We start from the raw sequence: 18,901 nt of genomic DNA, 5'->3' as shown, positions 1-18,901 counted from the left end.
TTCATTACCCATGGCCTTTATGGCCTTCTTGAAGGTCTGGACAAACCTTTCAGCCAATCCATTGGTGGCGGGATGGTATGGGGCGGACGTGTAGTGCTTTACCCCATTGTTTTTTAAGAACTTCCTGAATTCTTCGGACACAAATTGCGGTCCATTATCAGAACAGATCTGTTCAGGCAGCCCATTCCTGGCAAATATGGTCCTTAATACTGTGATGGTTTTTTCCGTGGTGGTGGAGGACATCTTGGAGTGTGCATCAACTGCGATTAAGAACATTGAGTCCATAAATGGACCAGCAAAGTCGATGTGTACCCTTTTGCCATGGAGATGAGGGCCACTCCCATGGATGTAGAGGGGCTTGTGGTGGAGCGTTTTGGACCTTCTGGCATCCTAGGCAGCTCTTGGTCATTTCTTCGATGTCTCCATCGATACCTGGCCACCATACAAACGCCCGGGCTAGGTTCTTCATTTTCACTCCACCCAGATGCCCCTCGTGAAGCTCCTTTAGCACTTTATCCTGGAGTTTGGGTGGAATCACCACTCTGGATCCACACATCAAGGTTCCTCGGCACACTGACAGCTGTTCTCTTCTTTGCGAGAATGCTGGCAACAGTGGTTCGCCATGTGCTGGCCATCCCTTCACTGTTAAATCGTAGACTCGTGAGAGAGTCGGGTCATTTCTCGTTTCCTTTTCAATGGCAGAATTTGTTACTGGTAGACATTCCACTATGGTAGAGTGGAACATCTCCACTGGGTCTACTGTAGGTGCCTCTTCTACCGTTGGCAACGGTAGGCGCGATAAACCGTCAGCATTCCCATGCTGTTTTGATCCTTTGTATTCTATGTCATATTGGTGTGCCCCTAGAAAAAAGGACCACCTCTGTAGCCTTTGCGCTGTCATAATGGGAACACCCTTTTTAGGGTTGAATATGGAGACGAGGGGTTGATGGTCAGTCAACAAGGTAAATTTTTGTCCGTGTAGATAATGGTTGAATTTCTTCACTCCCCATACCAGGCTGAGTGCTTCCCTGTCGATCTGGGCATAGTTACGCTCAGCTGAATTCAATGAGCGTGACGCAAAAGCTATCGGCCGCTCAGAGCCATCAGGGAATCTATGCGATAATACCGCGCCTACGCCGTAAGGGGATGCATCGCATGCCAGTCTGATTGGCAGTGATGGGTTGTAATGAGCCAAAACTTCCTTGGACGTGATTAAGTCTTTGCATTTATGGAAGGCACGTTTACAGTCTTCGCTCCATTTCCAAATTACTCCTGTTTGTAGCAGTTCATTAAGAGGGTGCAGAAGAGTTGATAAGTTCGGTAAAAATTTATGATAGTAATTTATCAATCCCAGGAACGACCTTAATTGTGAGACATTTTCAGGTGCTGGGGCTTTTATGACCGCTTCAATTTTTTCAGGTGACTTATGCAACCCTTCCTTGTTAATTATGTGGCCACAATATGATATTTGTTTCTGGAAAAATTCGCACTTGGGGCGATTTGCTCGTAGGCCCCGTTCTCTCAGCCTAGTGAGCACCTGCTCCAAATTGGCAAGGTGCTCGTTGTCGTTTTCTCCTGTTACAAGGATGTCGTCTAGGTAGCATTGAGTCCCCGGAATCCCTTGGAGGACTTGCTCCATAGCTCTTTGCCAGATAGCTGGAGCTGATGCTACTCCGAAAACCAGTCGATTGTACTGGTACAGGCCTTTGTGTGTATTTATCGTGAGATACTTTTTAGAGGCCTCTTCAACCTCCATCTGTAGATATGCCTGTGCCAAGTCAATTTTGGTGAAACGTTTCCCTCCGGATAGTGAGGCAAAAATATCTTCTATCCTCGGGAGAGGATACTGTACTGTGTGAAGGACCGGGTTTACAGTTACCTTGAAGTCTCCACAGATGCGAATTTTTCTCTGTTCTTCAGATTTATCATTATTCAACATTTTCTTCATGACCGGGATGATGGGTGTTGCCCACTCGCTCCAATCTATCTTGGATAATATGCCTGCCTTCTCCAAATTCTCCAGCTCTGCCTCGACTGCTGGACGAATTGCGTATGGCACCAGCCTTGCCTTAAAAAACTTGGGAATTGCCGCATCTTCCACTTTTATTGAGGCGGTGATGCCTTTCAAGGTTCCTAGTTTCTCTTGAAACACTTCCTTGGCGTTGGCCAAGATGTCTTTTAATCGTTCAGGTATGACGTCATCCTCATTTTTTTTCTTACTGGTCACCGTCAGTGCCTGAATGGAGTGCCAGTCTAAATGTATCTTCCTGATCCATTCACGTCCCAACAGCGGTGGACCACCATCTTGTAGAACGTATAAATACAACTGTATTTCCTTGCCGTTGTATAAAACAGGCACCCTTATTTTTCCTTTGGGGTATACTTTCTGCCCCGTATATGTTTTCAAGATAATGGATGTGTCTTTTAAAGGTATATGCGGAAATAGCCGCTTCTAATCCCGTCGATTTATGACGGTCAGAGCTGATCCTGTATCTAGCTCCATTTGAACTGGGGACCCCACTATCGTGAGGGTAACCCAAATGGTCTGGTAATCTTCTTTGGCAATTACATTATATAATTTGAGACAGCTTAGTCTCTTGTTTCCGGAGTCGCTATCGCCCTTCTGGCCTTCGGAGCTACTGTCCATCATCATTTGTACTTTTCTGTACTTATCTTATTGATTTTTTTCCTGTCCGTGGATTTTTTTTGTCCAGATCGGCATACATGAGCAATGTGTCCAATCTTTCCGCATTGCCTGCATGCTTTGTCCTTGAACCAGCAATCCTTCTGGTCATGGGTTGTTCTGCCGCAGCGATAACATCTTTCAAATCCCCATGTCATTTCATGGGTGCCGTATTCCTGTGGCTTTTGCTGTATCTCTGCAGCTCCTCTTGCGGCTGCTTCGTATGATACAGCCATACTGAAAGCCTTGTCCAGTGGCAAATCTTTCTCAGAAAGCAGCCTTTTCTGTGTTCCTTCACTTAGGAGACCGCAGACGAATTTGTCTCGAAGAGAATCTGCCAGTCCTGCCCCGAATTGGCAGTGCTTTGATAGGTTTCTTAATTCGGTGAGGTAATCAGCGTTACTTTCATTCTTGTGCTGATTCCTCTTGAAGAATTTGAATCGTTCCGCTATCAGCAGCGGTGTTGGGTTTAAGTGCTCCTGTAGGGTATCAACAATCTCCTTAAAATTCTTGTCCTTTGGTTTGGCTGGAGTGATTAAGTTTCGTAACAGCCCGTATGTCTTTGCGCCCATTAGATTTAGAAGTACTGACGCCTTTTTATCATTTTCTATTCCATTTGCTGTGCAATATACCTCCACTCTTTCCACATATGTGGTCCAATCCTCTATATCGTTATCGAAAGCATCAATATTGCCAGCCTTAGGCATCCTGGGAAAAAAAATGGCGCTTCCCGCGCTTTCCTTTCTTCCCTGCAGAAAAAAATGGCGCTTCCCGCGCTTTCCTGCCGCTGCTGCTGCTGACAACGCTGTTTTCCGCGGTTTAAACATTTTTTTTATTTACAGGTGGAGACTCGTTCCCGCCGGACTCTCTGGGACTTTTCCCCCCCTCTCTTTGGTCCGAACGCCGACCTGCTTTGCAGCGCCAGCTGTCTCCCGAGTGCTCCCCCCCTCTGTTTCTGTTTGCCTCCGCCTTCGCTGCTCGACCTCGCTGCAGAGCCAGCCGATGGAGCCCCAGCCCGCCGCCCAGGAAGGATTATTGCAGTACCTGCCACCAGCTCGGCTAGCTGGTGAAACCACAGTTTTTTTTTTCTTGCTTTTCTTCGACTTTGGACGTCTGAGGAATCGATGTCCTTGAGGTGCTGCCGAATTGCAGGTAAGTCCGTTTCCAATTCATCGCCACTGTTGTATCCGTGTGTTAATAGAGACACTGAAGGCAGGAGTTGGTTTCACAGGTGTTTACTGAACAAAGTCTGGAGGTCAACTAACTGATACAACACAATATACAGGCTTATATAGCCCGAGTGGCCATTACCGGCATTACAGTACACAGGGGGCTCTTAAAGGCACATACACTACAGTAGGCACTTGAGAGGTTTAGCCAATGTCCATGTGAATTTTATGGTAATGTGTTGTCATACAGGGAAATCTATATTTTCAGCACTTCTCCTTATTGGATAGATCTGTGCACGCCTTGAGAAGTGTCTTACTGAGTTCTAATGAATGTCGAGACATAACTCCGCCCCCCCCCCTGGATATAGTGATGATTGTGCATGGAATGGCTTGGACATTATTGGAATGCTTTATGGTGCTGATGTGGGATGGTGTCAACTTGGCATATCATGTGGCAGCCAGGGTTTACAGTGTCAAGTGAAGTAAACCTGGTCGTGGTGATGCCATTGCTGGCCTCCTGGGCAGCCATGTTGTCAGGGGCCGGTGTCCTATGCAGCTTTAGGTGATGGTAGAGAAGGTTGGTGTTGGTGATGTTGCTGTGCCTGGTGCTGGGGCTGAAAGGTTTCAGAGGACCAAGGTCTGATTTTTTTCAAGGGCACTGATGTTGCTGCAATAGATGTCAGCTGCAGGTGAGATGACAGAAGCGATCTATCAATGGTGAGAGAGGTTGTTCCAATGAGGTGGCACTGGATGTACAGTTGGCTCTAAACACTTGTAAGCTAAAGAAATCTCTCTGTCTTACAAATGCAGTAACCAACAGTTTCTGCGTTCTGAAACTGACCATCTGCAACATGGCACCCTTTACTTCTGCAGCTGTCAGCTTATCAGAAACATCAGAGCAGACTCAACTCATGACAGGGTGTGCTGGCCTGTTCCCCGAGCAGCGGGTAATCATAGAATCATAGAAAGTTACAGCACAGAAGGAGGCCATTTCGGCCCATCGTGTTCGTACCGGCCAACAAAGAGCTATCCAGCCTAATCCCACTTCCCAGCTCTTGGTGCGTAGCCCTGCAGGTTACAGCATCCCAAGTGCACATCCACATACTTTTTAAATGTGCTTAGGGTTCCTGTGTGAAGGAATAAGCCATATTCAGAAAAATACAACATTCTATGAAAGAATTCTGGCCTTTGTAACATGACAAACTGGGCTTGAAAATCTAAAAACCTAACAATGGAAAAGCTGTGAATAGCATTCAGGCTATTGAGATAAGATAAGTTGTTGACACTGAATCAATAGCCTTGTTGAAACAGAAGGTTAAAGGTTCCTGAAGTCTGCAGCTTTGGATAGAACACAATAGTACACCCTGTTAAAGTGTCTTAAACCAACACTTCGGAAAGAAACACAGAAAATTAAGAAACATATGCCTTCGTAAAAATGCCATCAAATGAAACACAGGAGACATGAGTCTGTGTTACAACCAGCTGAGGTAACTAAGAAGACAATGGTGCACCCGGTTGAGGTGTTTTTAATTTACACGTCGTAAAAAGACACAAACAGAAGACTTTGGTAAGAATGACATCAAATAGATACACCTGCTCCACACCGGTTTTTATGATAAGGTTCGAACACCTAAAGGTAGAGACACGATTCTTAATGCTACCAGCTGAACTGACTGTAAGAATAGCAGGGGTCAGCAGAAAAATGACTAGAGATAATTAGCTTACATCAGCAGAAAACTTCAAAGGAAATACCACGGCAAAAGGGTATAAAATTGAACTTTCAAATGGGATGATAGACTCGCTTTAAAGGGGCAAAGCGATTCTCAGCTTCAGAGGTGGCTCTGTAAGTCTACATCTCTTTGTACCTCGGGTATCAAAGGTATTTGATTTTGGTGGATATCCTGGAATAAAGAATAAGAACTGTAAAACTAGCAAAGTTAAGATTTGAGAATAAGGATCTCTGATAATAGAATTGTAAGCTTTTTGTATTTGGAACTGTTAATGTTGCGATTGAATCACCAACTGTAAACTGCATGTTGGTTCTTTAATAAATCTATATATTTTTTAGAATTGTCTCACATAATACTTCTGTATCAAACTCACAAACTCAATCTCTGTACACTCTTTGGTGAGGAGTTGCAGAATTCTGGGGGAGTTTTCCGGACCCTCATAATATCCGGAATGTTATAGTCTAGCTAAACTTATTAAAAGTGCTATCTGGAGGATAGTAACATCTTCAGGTTGTTCCTTTCCTTTAGGGAGAGATAGTCTGGACCTTTAGACCCAATTAAGCGTCTTTAGGATTCGGCTACCTCAAACTTCAGTTGAAAGTGAACGTCTGAGGAATACACCTGATCCGGGGTAGCCCTAAAGGGGCTAGGACTTGTAATGATCCCTTCACCTGCATCTACCACCCTTTCAGGCAGTGAGTTCCAGACCCCCACAACCCTCTGGGTAAAGAAATTTCCCCTCAAATCCCCTCTAAACCTTCCACCAATTACTTTAAATTTGTGCCCCTGATTTTTGACCCCGCCGCTAAGGGAAATAGGTCCTTTCTATCCAATTTATCTAGGCCCCTCATAATTTTATATACCTCAATAAGGTCTCCCCTCGGCCTTCTCTGTTCCAAGGAAAACAGATCCAGCCCATCCAGTCTTTCCTCATAGCTAAGACTCTCTACTCCCAGCAACATCCTTGTAAATCTCCTCTGTACCCTCTCTAGTGCAATCACATCTTTCCTGTAATGTGGTGACCAGGACTGCACACAGTACTCTAGCTGAGGCCTAACTAGTGTTTTATACAGTTTGAAGCATAACCCCCCCTGCTCTTGTATTCTATTTCACGGCTAATAAAGGCAAGCATTCCGTATGCCTTCTTAACCACCTTATCTACCTGGCCTGCTACCTTCAGGGATCTGTGGACATGCGCTCCAAGGTCCCTTTGTTCTTCTACACTCCTCAGTGTCCCACCATTTAATGTGTATTCCCTTTCCTTGTTAGCCCTTTCCAAATGCATTATCTCACACTTCTCTGGATTGAATTCCATTTGCCACTGTTCTGCCCACCTGACCAATTTATTGATATCTTCCTGCAGTCTACAGCTTCCTTCTTCAGTATCAACCACACAGCCAATTTTAGTTTCATCTGCAAACTTCTTAATCATACCCCCTATATTCAAGTCAAGATCATTGATATATACCACAAAAAGCAAGGGACCTAGTACTGAGCCCTGCGGAACCCCACTAGAAACAGCCTTCCAGTCACAAAAACACACATCAAGCATTACCCTCTGCTTCCTGTCTCCGAGCCAGTTTTGAATCCAACTTGACACTTTGCCCTGGATCCCATGGGCTTTTAACTTCGTGACCAGTCTGCCATGTGGTACCTTATTAAAAGCCTTGCTACATTACATCCCCGTGGGGGAGCATGTAAAATTGCAAGTAGGCTCAAAATAGCATTAAATTGGCTGTTAACAAACCATTTAATGATCTTAATTGTCTCCCCCGCCGCTTGGTGTTGGTTCAGTTCTCCGCTGACAGACGCAACACCTGGGAGACTCACGTGAAGGCGGGTTGCCTACCCGCTGTCAATCATTGCTGTTTTTGTTGTGTATTTTGAATGTTGTATTTGAATTGTCCCACATAGCTTACCGTAGTTGTGATGTGCAATGCACTATGGGAAATAGAGTGCATTTAGTTGAGAAGATTCTTTGGAAAGATGGCTGTTAACTGAACTCTGTCTCCTGCGTACTCTTTTAATTGTTATACAAGTAAGGTTATTAAACTCTTGAGATTTAACAATTTTGACAGCAGATCTGCCTCCAAACCTGCCCTCTGAGCGCCGGCAAAATCCAGCCCTTTCTCTCTCTCCCTCCCCAGATTGTCTCTCTCTCCCTCCCCAGATTGTCTCTCTCTCTCTCTCTCCCCAGATTGTCTCTCTCTCCCTCCCCAGATTGTCTCTCTCTCTCTCCCCAGATTGTCTCTCTCTCCCTCCCCAGATTGTCTCTCTCTCTCTCTCTCCCCAGATTGTCTCTCTCTCCCTCCCCAGATTGTCTCTCTCCCTCTCTCCCCCAGATTGTCTCTCTCTCCCTCCCCCAGTTTGTCTCTCTCTCCCTCCCCAGATTGTCTCTCTCTCTCTCTCTCCCCAGATTGTCTCTCTCCCACCCTCCCCAGATTGTCTCTCTCTCTCCCTCCCCCAGATTGTCTCTCTCTCTCTCCCCAGATTGTCTCTCTCTCTCTCCCTCCCCCAGATTGTCTCTCTCTCCCTCCCCCAGATTGTCTCTCTCTCTCTCCCTCCCCAGATTGTCTCTCTCTCTCTCTCTCCCCAGATTGTCTCTCTCTCTCTCCCTCCCCAGATTGTCTCTCTCTCTCTCTCTCCCCAGATTGTCTCTCTCTCCCTCCCCAGATTGTCTCTCTCTCCCTCCCCAGATTGTCTCTCTCCCTCTCTCCCCCAGATTGTCTCTCTCTCCCTCCCCCAGATTGTGTCTCTCTCCCTCCCCCAGATTGTCTCTCTCTCTCTCCCCAGATTGTCTCTCTCTCTCCCTCCCCAGATTGTCTCTCTCTCTCCCTCCCCCAGATAGTCTCTCTCTCTCCCTCCCCCAGATTGTCTCTCTCTCCCTCCCCAGATTGTCTCTCTCTCTCTCTCCCCAGATTGTCTCTCTCTCTCCCTCCCCCAGATTGTCTCTCTCTCCCTCCCCAGATTGTCTCTCTCTCCCTCCCCCAGATTGTCTCTCTCTCCCTCCCCCAGATTGTCTCTCTCTCTCTCTCCCCAGATTGTCTCTCTCTCCCTCCCCCAGATTGTCTCTCTCTCTCTCTCCCCAGATTGTCTCTCTCTCCCTCCCCCAGATTGTCTCTCTCTCTCTCCCCAGATTGTCTCTCTCTCTCCCTCCCCAGATTGTGTCTCTCTCCCTCCCCCAGATTGTCTCTCTCTCTCCCTCCCCAGATTGTCTCTCTCTCTCTCCCCAGATTGTCTCTCTCTCTCCCTCCCCAGATTGTGTCTCTCTCCCTCCCCCAGATTGTCTCTCTCTCTCTCTCCCCAGATTGTCTCTCTCTCCCTCCCCCAGATTGTCTCTCTCTCTCTCCCCAGATTGTCTCTCTCTCTCCCTCCCCCAGATTGTCTCTCTCTCCCTCCCCCAGATTGTCTCTCTCTCTCCCTCCCCAGATTGTCTCTCTCTCCCTCCCCAGATTGTCTCTCTCTCCCTCCCCAGATTGTCTCTCTCTCTCTCTCCCCAGATTGTCTCTCTCTCTCCCTCCCCCAGATTGTCTCTCTCTCCCTCCCCCAGATTGTCTCTCTCTCTCCCTCCCCAGATTGTCTCTCTCTCCCTCCCCAGATTGTCTCTCTCTCCCTCCCCAGATTGTCTCTCTCTCCCTCCCCAGATTGTCTCTCTCTCCCTCCCCCAGATTGTCTCTCTCTCCCTCCCCCAGATTGTCTCTCTCTCTCCCTCCCCAGATTGTCTCTCTCTCCCTCCCCCAGATTGTCTCTCTCTCCCTCCCCCAGTTTGTCTTGCTCTCTCTCTCCCTCCCCCAGATTGTCTCTCTCTCTCCCTCCCCAGATTGTCTCTCTCTCCCTCCCCAGATTGTCTCTCTCTCTCCCTCCCCCAGATTGTCTCTCTCTCTCCCTCCCCAGATTGTCTCTCTCTCCCTCCCCCAGATTGTCTCTCTCTCCCTCCCCCAGATTGTCTCTCTCTCCCTCCCCCAGATTGTCTCTCTCTCTCCCTCCCCAGATTGTCTCTCTCTCCCTCCCCCAGATTGTCTCTCTCTCCCTCCCCCAGTTTGTCTTGCTCTCTCTCTCCCTCCCCCAGATTGTCTCTCTCTCTCCCTCCCCAGATTGTCTCTCTCTCCCTCCCCCAGATTGTCTCTCTCTCTCCCTCCCCAGATTGTCTCTCTCTCCCTCCCCCAGATTGTCTCTCTCTCTCCCTCCCCCAGATTGTCTCTCTCTCCCTCCCCCAGATTGTCTCTCTCTCTCCCTCCCCAGATTGTCTCTCTCTCCCTCCCCCAGATTGTCTCTCTCTCCCTCCCCCAGTTTGTCTTGCTCTCTCTCTCCCTCCCCCAGATTGTCTCTCTCTCTCCCTCCCCAGATTGTCTCTCTCTCCCTCCCCCAGATTGTCTCTCTCTCTCCCTCCCCAGATTGTCTCTCTCTCCCTCCCCCAGATTGTCTCTCTCTCTCCCTCCCCAGATTGTCTCTCTCTCCCTCCCCCAGACTGTCTTGCTCTCTCTCCCCCAGATTGTCTCTCTCTCTCTCCCCCAGATTGTCTCTCTCTCCCTCCCCCAGACTGTCTTGCTCTCTCTCCCCCAGATTGTCTCTCTCTCTCTCCCCCAGATTGTCTCTCTCTCTCCCTCCCCCAGATTGTCTCGCTCTCCCTCCCCCAGATTGTCTCTCTCTCTCCCTCCCCAGATTGTCTCTCTCTCCCTCCCCCAGATTGTCTCTCTCTCCCTCCCCCAGATTGTCTCTCTCTCCCTCCCCCAGATTGTCTCTCTCTCCCTCCCCCAGATTGTCTCTCTCTCTCCCTCCCCCAGATTGTCTCTCTCTCTCCCTCCCCCAGACTGTCTCTCTCTCTCTCCCTCCCCCAGTTGCTCTCTCGGGGCTGAGTTCCCAGGTGATTTCCGTTGGCCCCAATGCCGTCACCCTCACAAGCAGCAATGAAACGGTGTGTTTCCGAATAGCCGGGGGACTAGCCGGGCCCCCACATCCGTGGAGAGAGAAACAGAGTTCACATCTTGGTCAAGATGCTGCCTGACCTGCTGAGTATTTCCAGCATTTTCTGCTTTTATTTCAGATTTCCAGCATCCACTCGCAGAGGGAAGAGGAGGAAGCGGCGGAGGCGGAAGAGGCAGAAGCGGAAGAGCCCCTTTCAAGCCGGGGTATCTGAGATAGAATCATCTGCCTCCGGTCCCAGTGAACACAACCCCAAATCCCCTTTCAACATTTCTCCCACACCTTACCTTCCCTCTGTTACTGACCATCACAGTGTCCTCTTGGCCACAATGCTGAAATAAAAGCCACCGCAAAGCAAACTTTCCAATCCAACTTTATACATCTATCCATCCAATATTACATCAAGAAATCAACTCATCATCCTTGTGCATTCCCTTAGTGAGTGTCTTGTGTGTGCCTTTGTCTATCCCACTGATATCACGTAGTGCTACCCCAGTGGCTGCAGCATGCCTGGTGGAAGGCTGCTGACTGTCGAGGAAGATGGCCTTGCTGGTCGACCTTGAGGTGCTGGTGGCTGGAAGTGTGAAATCGAGTGATGGTGTTTCTTCTTCTTCTTCAATCTCCTCTCCTTTTTGGTCACTCACTGGCTGGGCAGGCTGCATTCCTTGGGTGTGTGAAATCAGGAAGGCACAAGTGTGGGGCTGTGGTGAGGGGAGGGTGGGAAAGCAAGAGGTGCATGCCAGAAGGAGGATAACGTATGAGGATACCAGCGTCTTGTATACTTTCAGCCCCGCTGCTGGCCAAGGGCTCAGCCATGCACCTGCCAAGAATGGCCAGCACCGTCTCCTCCAAGGGGGTGAGGTGAGGCTAGGAATGGGAAATGTGCCTCGTGATTGGTACAGATTGTTGGTAGGTGAATGATTGATTGGGGCGGGGAGTCATGCATTGAGCAGTGTGTGAGGGTAGTGGTGCAGTTGGTAGGAGACGGCTTTTGAAGATGCATTCACTGACCTTGACCATTGGCCTGAGGTCATGGAGCTTCTTTGGGCAGTGGAGCCAGGTAGTGGGAGCAACACTGCTGGCAGAGATAGCCTCGGTGATGTGGCCTTCTGGCCCCTGTGGGTAGAGGACCGGTCTTGCGGTGTTGACCCCCTGCTCAAAGCTGGAGTGCTGCGTGTGAGACCCTGGGTGCCCCTTCCCTGACTTGTTGAGCCATTTGTGTTAGTGCTGAAGCACTTTTCCCATTTTTTGAGATTCGGAAGGGAATTCAGCTTTAAGAGCTGAAGACTCCCATTTGGGACTTCATTTTAATGCTAATTTTTTTTGAAAGCCGGTAAGGGCAGAAAACTGCATTTTTTCACTTCATTTTTATTTTTATTAGTTCACAATGCCTCGCTTCCAGAGGCTGTTGGAAGCTGGAATGTCGCTTCCGGATGGGAATGTTGTCTCCCATGCCTGCACGTCTCCCATGCCTGCACTAACACTACCAGGAGGGCGTTACACTGTAAGTTAGTGCTGGGCTAAAAATTTTTAGCGCCCAGCGCGCATTTTCCCCTTGTAGCGCTTCGTCCATTTTCAGCGGCTGTGAACCCGAGGCCGCGGCAATTCTCGTGGCGGACACGAATTTTTAGGCCTTGATGTCTTAATCCAGTGCTGAGGGAGTGCTGTATGGTCTGAGGTGCCGTCTTTCAGGTGAGATGTTAATCTGAGGCCCAGCCTGCCCTCTCAGGTGGGCATGAACGATCTCATGGCCCTATTTCGAAGAAGAGCAGGGGGGAGTTCTCCCTGATGTTTATCCCTCAACCAACATCTCTAAAACAGATTATCCGGTCATTATCACGTTGCTGTTTGTGGGGGCTTGCTGTGTGCAAATTGGCTGCTGTGTTTTTCACATCACAACAGTGACAGCATTTCATTGGCTGTGAAGCATTTTGGGATGTCCGGAGGTAGTGAAGGCCTGGCATTTTATAAGCACCGTTCCTGACCACAGCCAATTTACAGCCAATGCTGAACTTTTGAAGTAGTGAAGTCTCTGGAGTGGGACGTGAATTCACAACCTCCTGACTCAGAGGTGAGAGTGCTCCACTGAGCCATGGCTGACACTGAATAAAATGTGAAATGCGCTATATAAATACCAAGGGGGGAAAAATTCAGTGGCGCCTCCTTTGGGGCGGGAACTTCGCCGGGGTTAGCACCCCAGCGCCGTAAACTGAGTGGTAGCGCCCCCAAGCAGGAGGCGGGGCGCCACTGGTGGCTTTCCCCTCCTTCCTGGGGTGCTACCACTGAATATTGCGGCGCTACGTGCAACAGCGACACGCGCGTCAACACGTAGCGCCGCGGTATTACAGGCCTCCCTCCCCTGATTAAAGGGGAGGGGCCTAGCGCTGCACACACCGGGGCCCTGCTGGACCACCGGGGAGCGGGGTGCCGTGAAAACAGCCCGGCACTCGAGAGGAGCGCCGGGCTGAGCGATTGCGGCCGGCACCCCGATTGAAAGAGGGAGGGCAAGCGGCCAGAAAAAAAAATGGCCGCCCGACACCTGCCCCTTTAAATACAGCCGCCGCGGCTGCAAAAAACCCTGACCCTGTCGGACATATCATCCGGCAATAGGTCAGGGGGCGCAGCCAAAGTTTGCGGCCGAGGTGTTGCACACAGCAATGACGTCATCGCCGGAGGCGCAACGGCGTGGGGCGCTACCGCCGCTGCTAACCTCCTGCTGAATTTCACGGGAGGCGTTAGCGGCACTGCGCCCGGGTGCTAGGGGCTTTCTGCCTCCAGGGGGCCCTAACAGGAGGCGCAAAGCAACCCACTTTCCACCCACCCCTCCCAAATCTAGATGAAGCAGATACCTCGCCCACCACTGATACAAATGTCACATCCATTCAGACCATGATCAGCAGGAGCACCTCATCCAACCAGGCTTCAGAAAGTGAAGGTAGTGGTGCTGATTGCTGCAATATAGCTGAACATAGGAAGGAGAAAAACAAAAGTGGCAGTCAGAGAAATCAACGGTTTAAATCAAACATGGCCACAGTAAATAATAATTCTAATAGGTCTAAGAGCGTTAAAAAAACAAGCCTGAAGGCTTTGTGTCTTAATGCGAGGAGCATTTGTAATAAGGTGGATGAATTGGCTGCGCAAATAGAGGTAAACGAATACAATTTGGTTGGGATTACGGAAACGTGGCTCAAGGATGGCCAAGACTGGGAACTCAACATCCAGGGGTATTCGATAATCAGGAAAGATAGGCAAAAAGGAAAGGGAGGTGGGGCAGCATTACTGGTTAAAGAAGGGATTAACACAATTGTAATGAAGGATATTAGCTCTGATGATGTGGAATCTGTATGGGTAGAATTGAGAAATTCAAAGGGGAAAAAAACGTTAGTGGGAGTGGTATATAGACCTCCAAACAGTAAGGCGGAGGTTGGGGATGGCATTAAAAGGGAAATTAAAGAAGTGTGCAATAAGGGCACAGCAGTCGTCATGGGTGACTTTAATCTACATATAGATTGGGCCAACCAAATTAGTAACAATACTGTGGAGGAGGAATTCCTGGAGTGTGTACGGGATGGTTTCCTGGACTAATATGTCGAGGAACCAACCAGAGATCAGGCCATCTTAGACTGGGTATTATGTAACGAGAAAGGATTAATTAGCAATCTTGTTGTACGAGGCCCCTTGGGTCGGAACGATCATAATATGATCGAATTCTTCATTAAGATGGAGAATGAAGTAGTTGACTCAGAGACTAGGGTCCTCAATTTAAATAAAGGAAACTACGATGGTCTGAGGAGTGAGTTGGGTAGGATTGATTGGGGAATGGCACTCAAAGGGTTGACGGTGGATAGGCAATGGCAAACATTCAAAGACCGAATGGATGAGCTACAGAATTTGTTCATCCCAGTTTGGCATAAAAATAAAACAAAAAAGGTGACTCAACCGTGGCTAACAAGGGAAATTAGGGATAGCATAAGATCCAAGGAGAGGACGTATAAATTGGCCAGAAAAAGCAATAATCCTGAGGATTGGGAACAGTTTAGGATTCAACAAAGGAGGACAAAGGGATTAATTAAGAAAGGGAAAATAGAATATGAGAGTAAGCTTGCTGGGAACATAAAAGCTGACTGTAAAAGCTTTTATAGATATGTGAAGAGAAAAAGATTGGTGAAGTCAAGCGTAGGTCCCTTGCAGTCAGAATCAGGGGAATTTATAATGGGAAACAAAGAAATGGCAGACCAACTAAATACATATTTTGGTTCTGTCTTCACAAAGGAGGACACAAATAACCTCCCAGAGATGCCGGGGAACATAGGGTCTAATGAGAGGGTGGAACTGAAAGAAATCAGTATTTGTAGGGAAATGGTGTTAGGAAAATTGATGGGACTGAAGGCCGATAAATCTCCAGGGCCTGATAATCTACATCCCAGGATACTTAAAGAAGTGGCCCTAGAAATAGTAGATGCATTGCTGGTCATCTTTCAGAACTCGATAGACTCTGGAACAGTACCCATGGATTGGAGGGTAGCTAATGTTACCCCACTGTTCAAAAAAGGTGATAGAGAAAAAGCGGGGAATTATAGACCGGTAAGCCTGACATCGGTAGTGGGGAAAATGCTAGAGTCCATTATAAAAGATGTAATAGCAGAGCACTTGGAAAGCAGTGACAGTTTTGGACAAAGTCAACATGGATTTACAGAAGGTAAATCATGCTTGACTAATCTACTGGAATTTTTTGAGGATGTAACTGGTAAAATAGATAAGGGAGAACCAGTGAATGTAGTGTATTTGGACTTTCAGAAGGCTTTCGATAAGGTCCCACATAAGAGATTAGCGTGCAAAATTAAGGCACATGGGATTGGGGGCAAGGTATTGACTTGGATAGAGAACTGGTTGGCGGACAGAAAGCAAAGAGTTGGAATAAACGGGTCGTTTTCCGAGTGGCAAGCAGTGACTAGTGGGGTACCGCAAGGATCGGTCCTAGGTCCCCAGCTGTTCACAATATATATTAATGATCTGGACGAGGGAATTGGATGTAATATCTCCAAATTTGCAGACGACACAAAGCTGGGTGGGAGGGTATGCTGTGAGGAGGATGTCGTGAAACTCCAGTACGATTTGGACAGGTTGGGTGATTGGGCAGAAACATGGCAAATGCACTATAATGTGGATAAATGTGAGGTTATCCACTTTGGTGGCAAAAACAGGAAGGCAGATTATTATTTGAATGGCAATAGATTGGGAGAAGGGGAAGTGCAAAGAGACCTGGGTGTTCTTGTGCACCAGTCGCTGAAGGTAAGCATGCAGGTGCAGCAGGCGGTTAAGAAGGCAAATGGTATGTTGGCCTTCGTAGCAAGAGGGTTCGAGTACAGGAACAAGGATGTCTTGCTACAGTTGTACAGGGCCTTGGTGAGACCACACCTTGAGTATTGTGTGCAGTTTTGGTCGCCTTACTTGAGGAAGGATGTTCTTGCCATGGAAGGACTGCAGCGAAGATTCACCAGGCTGATACCTGGGATGGCAGGAATGACGTATGAGGAGAGATTCCTGGCGTGTTTACGGGATGGTTTCCTGGACCAATATGTCGAGGAACCAACTAGAGATCAGGCCATCTTAGACTGGGTATTATGTAACGAGAAAGGATTAATTAGCAATCTTGTTGTACGAGGCCCCTTGGGTCGGAACGATCATAATATGATCGAATTCTTCATTAAGGTGGAGAATGAAGTAGTTGAATCAGAGGCTAGGGTCCTCAATTTAAATAAAGGAAACTACGATGGTCTGAGGAGTGAGTTGGGTAGGATTGATTGGGGAATGGCACTCAAAGGGTTGACGGTGGATAGGCAATGGCAAACATTCAAAGACCGAATGGATGAGCTACAGAATTTATCATCCCAGTTTGGCATAAAAATAAAACAAAAAAGGTGACTCAACCATGGCTAACAAGGGAAATTAGGGATAGCATAAGATCCAAGGAGAGGACATATAAATTGGCCAGAAAAAGCAATAATCCTGAGGATTAGGGAGTAGTTTAGGATTCAACAAAGGAGGACAAAGGGATTAATTAAGAAAGGGAAAATAGAATATGAGAGTAACCTTTCAGGGAACATAAAAACTGACTGTAAAAGCTTTTATAGATATGTGAAGAGAAAAAGATTGGTGAAGTCAAGCGTAGGTCCCTTGCAGTCAGAATCAGGGGAATTTATAATGGGGAACAAAGAAATGGCAGACCAACTAAATACATATTTTGGTTCTGTCTTCACAAGGGAGGACACAAATAACCTCCCAGAGATGCCGGGGAACATAGGGTCTGATGAAAGGGTGGAACTGAAAGAAATCAGTATTTGTAGGGAAATGGTGTTAGGAAAATTGATGGGACTGAAGGCCGATAAATCCCCAGGACCTGATAATCAACATCCCAGGGTACTTAAGGAAGTGGCCCTAGAAATAGTAGATGCATTGCTGGTCATCTTCCAGAACTCGATAGACTTTGGAACAGTACCCATGGATTGGAGGGTAGCTAATGTTACCCCACTATTCAAAAAGGTGGTAGAGAAAAAGCGGGGAATTATAGACCGGTAAGCCTGACATCGATAGTGGGGAAAATGCTAGAGTCCATTATAAAAGATGTAATAGCAGAGCACTTGGAAAGCAGTCACTGGATCGGACAAAGTCAACATGGATTTACAAAAGGTAAATCATGCTTGACTAATCTACTGGAATTTTTTGAGGATGTAACTTGTAAAATAGATAAGGGAGAACCAGTGGCTGTGGTGTATTTGGACTTTCAGAAGGCTTTCGATAATGTCCCGCATAAGAGATTAGCGTGCAAAATTAAGGCACATGGGATTGGGGGCAAGGTATTGACTTGGATAGAGAACTGGTTGGCGGACAGAAAGCAAAGAGTTGGAATAAATGGGTCGTTTTCCGAGTGGCAGGCAGTGACTAGTGGGGTACCGCAAGGATCGGTCCTAGGACCCCAGCTGTTCACAATATATATTAATGATCTGGACGAGGGAATTGGATGTAATATCTCCAAATTTGCAGATGACACAAAGCTGGGTGGGAGGGTATGCTGTGAGGAGGATGTCGTGAATCTCCAGTACGATTTGGACAGGTTGGGTGACTGGGCAGAAACATGGCAAATGCACTATAATGTGGATAAATGTGAGGTTATCCACTTTGGTGGCAAAAACAGGAGGGCAGATTATTATTTGAATGGCAATAGATTGGGAGAAGGGGAAGTGCAAAGAGACCTGGGTGTTCTTGTGCACCAGTCGCTGAAGGTAAGCATGCAGGTGCAGCAGGCGGTTAAGAAGGCAAATGGTATGTTGGCCTTCGTAGCAAGAGGGTTTGAGTACAGGAACAAGGATGTCTTGCTACAGTTGTACAGGGCCTTGGTGAGACTGCACCTTGAGTACTGTGTGCAGTTTTGGTCGCCTTGCCTGAGGAAGGATGTTCTTGCAATGGAAGGAGTGAAGCGAAGATTCACCAGGGTGATACCTGAGATGGCAGGAATGACGTATGAGGAGAGATTGTGTCGATTGGGCTTATACTCACTGGAGTTTAGAAGATTGAGAGGGGATCTCATCGAAACCTATAAAATTCTGTCAGGCCTGGACAGACTAGATGCAGGAAGGACGTTTCTGATGGCCGGGGAGTCCAGAACCAGGGGTCATAGTCTAAGGATAAGGGGTAGGCCATTTAGGACTGAAATGAGGAGGAATTTCTTCACCCAGAGAGTGGTGAACCTGTGGAATTCTCTGCCACAGAGGGCAGTGGAGGCCAGTTCATTAAATATATTCAAGAAAGAGTTGGATATATTTCTTAAGGCTAAAGGGATCAAGGGATATGGGGAGAAGGCAGGGACAGGGCACTGAATTTGGATGATCAGTCATGATCTCATTGAATGGCGGAGCAGGCTCGAAGGGCCGAATGGCCGACTCCTGCTCCTATCTTCTATGTTTCTATGTTTCTATGTCCGGCTACCACTGAGCTTTCATTACACAGAACACCTGCTGAGGGGGATGTGTGCGAGTGGGGGCCTCATTCCATGTTTCACTGCCCTGCCCACTGGTGTGGAACTATTGGAACCAGAGCGAATTGAGGAAGATTGCAGATGTTGAGATTGACTTGGACCACACACAATGCTCAGTCTCCCCACAGAGGTGCTGCTAGAGTCTTCAACAAATAGGTTAGTCAGCTTCCTGTTCACAGCCAGGCAGCGAACTGCAGTCTCCACTGGTGAAGTGTAGACGACCACATTGTGCAAGCTGCCTGTGAAGAAGATGCTCTTCCTTGCTCCCACCTGTCTCGACCAACATGTGCCAGTAAGTATGGTCTCTGTTCCTGCCTTGTACATAGCGCCTGGTGAGGTAAGTGTCCGCCTCAGCTCAACT

The sequence above is a fragment of the Somniosus microcephalus genome, chromosome 25, assembly GCF_052327205.1.
Source record: "Somniosus microcephalus isolate GS21.2 chromosome 25, FLI_Smic_1.0, whole genome shotgun sequence".
Taxonomy (NCBI): domain Eukaryota; kingdom Metazoa; phylum Chordata; class Chondrichthyes; order Squaliformes; family Somniosidae; genus Somniosus; species Somniosus microcephalus.
Note: the sequence above shows the minus strand (reverse complement) of the source record.